At 44.1% G+C, this 10,326-nt stretch overlaps 1 non-coding gene across 1 annotated transcript; it reads left to right on the top strand.

The window, feature by feature from the left end:
- Window positions 1–10,029: 10,029 nt before the first annotated feature.
- trnag-ucc (transfer RNA glycine (anticodon UCC)) lies at window positions 10,030–10,101 on the top strand. The gene has a single exon. It is a non-coding gene; the product is annotated as a tRNA-Gly (tRNA).
- Window positions 10,102–10,326: the final 225 nt, after the last annotated feature.

Genomic DNA, 10,326 nt, shown 5'->3' with positions numbered 1-10,326 from the left:
GGTGAACATGGTCTGGGAGTTAGAAAAGCTGAAGTGCAGAAACAGCTTTACTCTGAACTTAACCCCATTCACTACCTAAATACAATCTGACAGAACTGCAGATGCTGTCAATCAGAAACAAAACCAAAAGTTACTGAAAAATCTCAGCAGGTCTGGCAGCATCTTTGAAGAGAAATCAGCGTTAAAGTTTCAGGTCTGGCTCAGATAAACGGTGACCAGATACGACGTGGTAACTCTGGTTTCTGTGTTCAGATGTTGCCAAAACTGCTGAGCTTTTATCAGCAATTTATTTTTTCCCTATTCTCTCCCTGTTCTACGAATTGCTCGCCTCAATTAGCTTAGAGACTTTGTTCTGCTGTACATCAGCTTGCTGACAACACATGGAATTCCAGTCTCTCACTCAGGCTAGAGTAAATGAATATATAATCCCAGCGGTGTGAAATTCCCCTGCCCTATCACTGTACATTTCCCTGACTCATGCACCTAACCTTCACATGTCTGATCACTATGGGCAATTTAGCATGGCCAATATTACTTAACCCGCACATGTCGAAGCAAACCAGACCATCCGAAAGAACCCCACGCAAACACGGGGAGAACTTACAAACTCCATTTACAGTCGCATGCTACTGGAATCAAACACGAGTCCCTGGAACTCTGAGGCAGCAATGCTAACCACTGAGTCACTGTGCCACCCAAACAGTTATGTTTAAAATTGGGACTGGGAATACAAAAAGCTGCAGTTTAATTTCTGCGACATTCAGTTTCTCCACAAATAAAGTTTTATGGAGTACATCAGTTCAATAAGGCAGTTCACTACCACCTTCTCAAGGGGTGATGGGAATGAGGGATAAATGTTGAGCCCAGCCAGTGATGCTCATGTGCGATGAACAAACGAAAACCTCATCCCTTTGCCTTGCTAATACCTTGCTGCCCCTGCAGATTAACTCAATGTGTTTTAATATCCCAGGACACACATATCCCTCTCTACGTCAGAGTCCTATAACATTGCCCCATTTAAACTAAAGTCTCTGTCGATTCTCCCTGACACTCTCCACTTTGTATTGTAATGGACAGGGCTTTGCCCATTCACTTACCATCGCTACATCAATCTGTTTGACAGCAGCTTACTTCCACTTCACAATTTACTTGTAAACTAGTTTCACCAATAACATACTCAGTTTTTAGATCAAGACTGACTTGAGCAGATACCTTTTGGAAATCTCAAAATCCTTCGGTCACTCTCTGTTCCTTACTCAGTGTGTCTGCCTGTTTCGCTCTGCCCGCCCAGAATATCTGTGAATTGCCACATTCATCCGTTATCATTTTGGAGATGCTTCATGGTGTCCATACCTCCTGTACGATCACAGTAAAACGTCTTCACCTCCCTCGGCCCAACTCCTGGTTATAATTGCCAAACTGTCCACATATTTGGTGATGCCATCACTTTAACTCTCCCGATTTGTGTCCAAGGTTGTGGGCAATGATGTTGAATCAATTAATAAGATCCAGATTAAAGGAGTACTTGACTGAAAATAAATACAGTTCTACTAAGGGACTGTAAAAAAAAAATCGGGATTTCCAAACATCAAAGCTTCATTAAACCATCCTGGATGTCAGATAAACAGGACATTCACACCTGGGTCAAGACTCAAGACTCAAGACTCAATCCCCCCGACACAAAAAGATTCCTGTATCAAACAACATACGGTATTGGAATCAAATGCAGTTTTTGTGAGCAGGACATAGCATATGTGTTGAGGAAAATTGTCCATGGGGATGTTACGAATCAGGAATCTAATTTAGAATCCAAACTGAACAGAAACAATCAAGTAAAGAACTCTGTGATGAAGTTCTGGAATACATCTATTTTCGTTCAAAATGGGAAGCCTCTTGGATAACAATCGAGAATTACTGCGTGTGTGTGTGTGTGTGTGTGCGCGTATGCACGTGTGTTTCTGTGGTGATGGTTGAGAGTGAGTTAAATTTCTATCACTTCTCAGATTATACATATCTTCAAAATGTTTGGTTAGGCATCATCGAGGGAACTTTACTCTGTATTTTACCCTGTGTTGTCAATTGATCTCACAGCTTCCTACATACTGTTTTCAAGGCTCCATCCGTTACCACATCTTATATTTGCTCGTATCCTTTTCAGACTGTCCTTCAGCCACTCAGTGACATCCCAGACTCAGGGAGGCAGCGTGCTACCTGGTGTCGCATCTGCACTGTCACAGACATCTGCCTGATGCCCGAACAATGCAATCCCCTTATCACTATTGCTCTCCCACTTCTTTTGTTTTCTCCATTAATTAAATTCAGAGAAGGATCATTTAAACTCGGAAGCAACAAATGTAACTTTTCGATTTGAAAATGGAGGAATGCAGAAAACAGGGCCACTGCTGAAATTCTGTCCAAGCAACAATGTTAAACCTTTTCATCGTTCTGTGTTTCCTAACATTTATACATTTCCTGTACTATAGTATTGAAGTATTTCAGGGGTGGGTGCTGCCTTGTTACGGAATGATGAAATGTGAATAAATGACCTAGCTCTCAAAAATATATAGTTGCTTTCATTCAGAAAGTGGTTGCTGGTTCCTCTCGTGGCGGTCAGAGGGGATCGCTCTCCCTCACCTCACGGCCCTGGCACGAGTCACCTGTTGCCTCCTCTCGCTTCCTCGGTGTCAGACTTTCCCCGCTGGATGTGGCCAATCTTTTTGTGACGTCACTGCGCAGCCGCGTGCGCCTTTGCGTCATTCAGGACATTGTGAGACTGTCAGAAATAAAAGAATGTACAGGGACAGTAGGAAAGTGTCTCAGAAAAAAATCTGCTGCTTGTACAGTGACACTGGGCAGCCAGGAGAGGGCGGTATTTTATCACTTTAAACAAAAGAGGGACAGACAGTGACAGAGAGAGTTAGATACATTTCTTCATCAAATTTTAATTAATTCATTGTTTGATCAACTCACGTTAACACTTCTGGTAATATTGAATCGACACCCTCACTCCCAGACCCCCCCTCCACTGTCTTGGGTAGTTTTGTGCAGGTTGCCCTCTTCCTAACCACATTTACAGCTCTTGGACTGCTTGTGCTCCTTACTCTGATACACTCCTCTTTGAGGTTCCTGCTGAGGTTCATTTTGCAGTCGGCTACCATACACCCAGAAGAACGTAAAGTCTCACACACTCTCATTACGAGGATGAATGTTTGAATCATAAGCATTCATATTACCTGTGTGGTATTTCAATAATCCCATGCATTGCTGAAACCTTTAGGACGATGGGCTTATAGCCGAGAAATGGGATTTGTGTGTGTGGATCTTCATTGTCTGCCAGGACCATTCGTTAACATGTTTCCCTCTGAGCAATAAAGAATAAATGAACACAAGAAATAGGAGCATGAGTCTGGAATTCGGCTCCTCGAACCTGCTCCGATTTTTAATACAATCATGGCCGAACTCATCTATGAAGTGCTTTAAGAGGTTAGGAATGGTAAACATTAACTCCCAGATTGCTGAGGTTCTCGGTAATTCGCCACGATCGTAATCGATCCATGCAGACCCCATCACTCTGGCACTTCACTCATCTCTGGAACATCTGGATAACATGGACACCTACATCAGTCTTCTGTATATTGGCTTTAGCTCTGCCTTGAAGACCCGAATGCCAACAAGACTCATCGACATTTCTGAGTCCTAGGACTTTCCTCACATCGAGAACTGGATCTTTAACTTTCTGACCTGCAGATCACAATGAATGAGGAGAGTTGGAAACTCCTCTTCAATAATACGCAATACTGCTGCCCTTCAAGGCTGTGTACTCAGCCCCCTTCAATATTTCTTACCCTCTCGTGACTGTCCCGCCAAATTCAGCTCTAACTCCATTTACAGATTTACTAATGACACCACGATAGTGGGTAGGTCTCAAAACTGACCTAGATTACACCTCCTCCCACCATGCCCCCTGTAAAAATGCCATCCTATATTCTCAATTCCTTCACTTCCTCCGCATCTGCTCCCAGGTGGACCAATTCCAATACCGAACAACCCAGATGGCCTCCTTCTTCAAAGACCGCAATTTCCCCTCAGACGTGGTTGACGATGCTCTCCACTGCATCTCCTCCAATTCCCGCTCTTCCGCCCTTGAACCCTGCCCCTCCAATCGCCACGAGGACAGAACCCCACTGGTCCTCACCTACCACCCCACCAACCTCCAGATATCGTATCATCCTTCGTCATTTCTGCCACCTCCAAACAGATCACACCACCAAGGATATGTTTCCCTCCCCTCCCCTGGAAATACTCCCTCCGCGACTCCCTTGTCAGTTTCACAACCCCCACGAACTCAACCTCCACTCCCAGCACCTTCCCCTGCAACCTCAAGAAATGCAAAACTTGCGCCCAAATCTCCCCCTCACTTCCCTCCAAGGCCCCAAGGGATCCTCCCATATCCATCACAAATTCACCTGCACCTCAACACACGACATTTACTGCATCCACTGCACCTGATGTGGCCTCCTCTACATTGGGGAGACAGGTCACTTACTGGCGGAACATTTCAGAGAACCCCTCTGGGACACCCGCACCAAGCAATCCAGCCGCCCTTTGGCTGAACACTTTAACTCCCCCTCCCACTCCGCCAAGGACATTCAGGTCCTTGGCCTTCTCCATCGCCAGACCATGGCAAGAGACGCCTGGAGGAAGAGCACCTCATCGTCCGCCTAGGAACCCTCCAACCAAAAGAGATGAATGCAGATATCTCCAGCTTCCTCATTTCCCCTCCCCCCACCTTATTTCAGTGCCAACCCTCGGACTCAGCACCGCCTTCTTGACATGCAATCTTCTTCCTGACCTCTCCGCCCCCACTCCCACTCCGGCCTATCACCCTCACCTTAACCTCCTTCCACCTACGCATTCCCAACGCCCCTCCCCCAAGTCCCTCCTCCCTACCTTTTATCTTAGCCTGCTTGGCACACCTTCCTCATTCATGAAGAAGGGCTTATGCTCAAAACGTCGATTCTCCTGCTCCTTGGATGCTGTCTGGCCTGCTGCGCTTTTCCAGCAACACATTTTTCAGCTCTGATCTCCAGCATCTGCAGTCCTCACTTTCTCCTACAGGAAATAGAGCTTAGTGACATGGTGTAAAGACAACAGTCCTTCCCTCAATGTCAGCAAAACAAGGGAACTGGCCATTGACTTCAGGAATTGGACTGAAGGACACACACTGGTCTCTGTTATTGGTGCTGAATTGGAGGTGATGGACAGCTTCAAGTTCCGAGTAATAAATATCACAAACAATCAGTCTATCCATGTCAACTCTACAGCCAAGAAAGCACATCAATGCATCTACCACCTCAGACGGGGAAGAAAATTTAGCATTTTGGTAATGACTCTGATCAATTTTAATATTGCACTGCAGAAAACATTCTATCCAGACGCTTCGTATGGTAACTGCTCTGGCCGTACTGCAAGAAATTGCAGAGATGCGTGTACCTAACCCAATCCATCACGCAAATCATATTTCCTTCCATTGACTCAGTCTTGAATTCCCACTGCTTCAGGAATGCAGCCAACACAATCAAAGGCCCCTCCCACCACCGCAATGATCTTTCCCAACCTCTTCTATCGGACAGAAGATGCACATGTTTGAAAATACGCACCAATGGATTCAGGAACAATTTCTTCCGTGCTGTTATCAAACTTACGAATTGACCTGTCATATATAGAGTTGATCCTTTTCTGCACCTGTTCAAAAGCTGTGAAACTATATTAAACTGATGTCCTTATGTAAGGTATGATTTGTACTGGAGAGAATGCAACACAATATTCTTCACTCTTTCTCAGAATGTATGACTATCATAAAACAAGCAAAATCAATCTGCATACCATACATCTGGGTCTGGTCTGCTCGATAACACTTTAAACCTATGTCGCCTGTGGTCTGTGTGAAAGACTTCCATTAGCCATTACTTCCATGACTGTCATAATTTCGAAAGGATCTATTTCGTATCCCTCAGCCTCGTCGTTCATGTGAAAGAAATGATTTATTATATTGTCCCGCCTCATTTATGATGGGAGCTGGCAGGACTGCAGATATTATGTCTGATCCGTGAGTGATAAAGTCAATTAGCCTTGTCTATCCGTTGCTTCTTATGGTTTCTGGCATGCAACTATTTCTGTGTCGTAGCTTCACCAGGTTGACACCTTATGTTTAGATATACCAAGTGTACGCACTCATAGAACATAGAACATAGAAAAGTACAGCACAGAACAGGCCCTTTGGACCACGAGATTTAATCCTAATGTCAAATATAGTAACTTAACCTACGCACCGCTCAACTCACTGCTATCCATGTGCATGTCCAGGAGTCGCACCAATGTCCCCAATGATTCTACTTCCATGATCACAGCTGGCAACCGATTCCATGCATTCACAACTCTCTGCGTAAAGAACCTACCTCTGACATCTCCTTTATACCTTCCTCCTAATATCTTCAAACTATGACTTCTCATGCCAGTCAATCCTGGCCGGGGGGAAAGTCTCTTCCTATTGATTGTATCTATTCCACACATTATTTTCTATACCTCGATCAGGTCTCCTCTCTTCCTCCTTCTCTCCAGAGAGAAAAGTCCGAGCTTATTCCAACTTTCTTCATAAGGCAAGCCCTCCAGTCCAGGCAGCATCCTGGTAAACCTTATTTGCGCTTTCTCCGAAGCCTCGGCATTTTCCTATAGTAGGGCGACCAGAAGTAGACACAATATTCAAAGAGTGGTTTCACCAGGGTTTTGTAGAGCTGCAGCAAAACCTCGCAGCTCTTAACCTCAATCCCCCTTCTTGAAAGCCAATACTCCATATGCTTTCTTAATAACTCTATCCACTTGTGTGGCAACTTTGGGGGATCTATGTACTTGCATACCCAGAGCCCTCTGTTCCTCCACACTGCCAAGGATCCTGTCTTTAATCTTATATTCAGCATTCGTGTTCCTCCTTCCAAAATGCATCACTTCGCGTTTATCCAGGTTGACCTCCATCTGCCATGCCCAGATCTGCATCCTATCTATGTCGCGCTGCAGCCTGAAGTAGCCATTTATACCGTCGACAATACCTGCAACCTTAGTGCCATCTGCAAACTTACTAACCCACTCTTCAACCTCCTCATCCAAGTCATTTATAAGAACTACAAAGAGCAGAGGTCCAAGAACAGAGACCTGCGGGACTCCAATCAACACTTTCCTCCAGGCAGAATATTTTCCATCTACAAGCACATTCTGCCTTCTGTCAGCCAGCCAATTCTGAATCCAGATCGCCAAATCCCACTGTATCCCATACTTCCTGACGTTATGTACTCTACTCTTCATTTCTCTTCATCTACTCTTCATTTAACCAGGTTTGATCACTGGCTCCAAGTCATAACCCTCCAATTCATCTGCTTCCCCTGCCCTTCCATTTCTTCGTTGTCATGTCTTTAGAGCCTTGGTAAATTTGTACAGTGCATCTTGGAGGCTGTCATTGAGTCTGAACAAGATACAGGGAAGTCTTCAACTGCTCAGGAGCAGTGGCAACTTTGAATATTTACCATGCAGAAGGACTGGTTAATACTTACAAACAGTCTCTAACACACTCATTAAAAGGCAGAGCTCATAGGAACAGCTAAAACAAAAATAAACCAGGTTTCTTCAGGATTAAAGCACCTATCACTGCCGCGAACAGAGAGAGCTCCTGAGCAGTTGAAGACTTCCCTGTATCTTGTTCAGAGTCCCAAGCTGTTTAGTTGCCTGAGAACCAATCACATCGTTGCTGGTAGCTGACAGCCTTTGTCAGTGGTGAACTAGTGGCCAATAATCAATGAGCTCCTTGTCACAAACAAAGGCTGCATCTGTGTATAACTCCGTTCATCTCCAATCACACTTCAATTATTGGGTCACTATCAGGTAAATTGCTGTCAAACCTTGCAGCTATCCTCCACTTTCGATCTGTTTGTAAGGTCGCTCTTTTCACATTTTAGTCCGCAATTACACTCAATTCTTTTTTTTTAAATATGTTTTTATATGTATTCGCCCTGAGAAAACTAAAATGCCATTTCAAAAACGCATTTCCTTGCAAAATACATGATGCACATTTTTTATAAAAAGTACAGTCTATTTATTATTTCTCCCTTCTTGCAATGTTATGCAACCTTCGCATTTCTTAAAGCTTTTACGTATTTCACCATTTGTATTTTAGGACAATATATCTGAATTCACATTCAGTTTTCTGGTGATGTGTATAATAAAATGGTTACAATAAACGACACCATCAAAATATGTTGCATTGTTAATTTGAAACTTTTAAAGAAGGACAGTGGATTACAATCTGTTTAATTTTGTATTTCATTGTTTTTTGTTGGGTGGTCTTCGAAGTGCTGAAAATCTAACAGCAATCCCAAAGTCCCCTTTCCTATGGAAGAGGACTTTTCCAATGATCGGTATTGATTCTAATAGAAATATCCTCCAGGTTCTTAATTCCTATTTTATCATCCTGGAGCAAGAAAGCACTTAAACCCAATTCAGAAGCATCAGCGGCCATTTTGAAAAGACTGGAAAACGCAGGGATGGTAAAATAGGTTCATCAATTCAAATTGCTTTCATCCGTTCAACATTAACCTCGCACTCCGTAACTAAACCACCTTTCTCTTATTTCGTTCAAAAACATGTTAAAGGCGCAGCTGTCCCGTCAAAATTATGGACAAATTTCCTGTAAAGTCAAACAATCCAAAAATCTATTAATTTCTCATTTAGTTTTAGGAAAGAAATTCTAATAGTATCACTTTTGCTGTCTCCATCAACATCTGTGCATGTCTGTGTGACTGTATGTGCACGTGTGTCTCTTTAAGTCGATATGTGTGCTTCTGTCTGTATGGGTCTTTGCACATCTCTCTGCATATGTGATTGTGTCTGAGTCTCTGTACGTATTTCCTTCTGTCACACACACACAGAGACAGGCACAAAACACACACACACACACACACGATATCTGGAGGTTCCAGAGGCGGAAGATCAGGCGTTTTTCCTCAAGGCGTTGGGTGGTGAGTGAGTTGTGATAGAGAAGATCCTGGTCCTGCATGTCCTAGGCAGATTCGGAAGGGGAATTCAATTCTCCCTCCGCCAGTTGTTGTTTTGTATGTTGCTCCTGACCCATCAAAACACAGATCTGTGTGAATGCGCAAACAACCTCTCTCTATACATTTCACTCGGAATAATGTCAATAACAGGACGGATTAAAGCAAAATGCAAACTGTGTTGAATGCTGGATGTAGGGAATCATGTTACTGTAGAGCCTTTACAGCACTGAGATCAGGCTTTCGGCCCATCATTCACACACCAGTCTGCACTCCCTGTTGAAACCTCTCCAATTACTCAGATCCCTGTCTGATTGAAGACTGTGTGCGTGGAGTTTGCACATTCTCCCCGTGTCTGCGTGAGTTTCCTCCGGGTGCTCCAGTTTCCTCGCACAGTCCAAAGATGCGCAGGTTAGGGTGGATTTGCAACGCTCAATAGTCAATAGTGTCCAGATGAGTGTTGGTTATATGGTTAGCCATGAGAAATGCGGGGTTACAGGAATAGCGTAGAGGGTGAGACTTGGTGGGATGCATGATGAGCCGAATAGCCTGTTTCTACACTGTAAGAATTTTATGATCCTATACTCCATACCATCTATATCTGTGGATGAAGAGGACAATCACCTGATCAAATATCCCCTTCAATGGGTCAACGTTTGCTTTCTATCTGACAAAGAACTGCAGATGTTGCAGATCTGAGAGACAGCTCAAAAATTGCTGGGAAACTCAGCAGGTCCGGCAGCATTTGTGGGGAGTGAACCTTTTGGATCCAGTGATTGTTCTTAAGGGCTGAAGGCTTCTGATTCTGGTGTTTTCAGACCTGTTGACGTTTTACAAACAATTGCTTGTTTTGCTTTCATCCCCAGTTCAGTTGGTGACGATTACGGCCTTGTTATGTCCGTTTGGGAAAAGGGGCAGTTTATCTGCTAGCGCGGTGGTGGTGTAGTGGTGAGCATAGCTGCCTTCCAAGCAGTTGACCTGGGTTCGATTCCCGGCCATCGCAGTGTCGTGGCTTTTCCTGTGGTTTTGTAAGGAAAAGTCTTGAGCACCAACGTTGCATTCTGTGGCGAAATGCATTTATCAGGTTGCTTTAGGGTTTTCATGGCGATGGTTCCTGTTAATTGCCGTGACAATCCGGGCAGCGTTGCTCGAAAGCTTTCCTCTCTGCTGCCCATTGCTTATTTGAATATTGTTCGCAACATAAGGTTCGTTTTGTTTTGTTGGAAAA

The sequence above is a fragment of the Chiloscyllium plagiosum genome, unplaced genomic scaffold, assembly GCF_037043375.1.
Source record: "Chiloscyllium plagiosum isolate Xiang-an unplaced genomic scaffold, Cpla_swu_hap1 HiC_scaffold_51, whole genome shotgun sequence".
Classification (NCBI taxonomy): Eukaryota; Metazoa; Chordata; class Chondrichthyes; order Orectolobiformes; family Hemiscylliidae; genus Chiloscyllium; species Chiloscyllium plagiosum.
The sequence above is the reverse complement of the archived record's forward strand: the minus strand, read 5'-3'. Positions and strand labels throughout refer to the sequence as shown.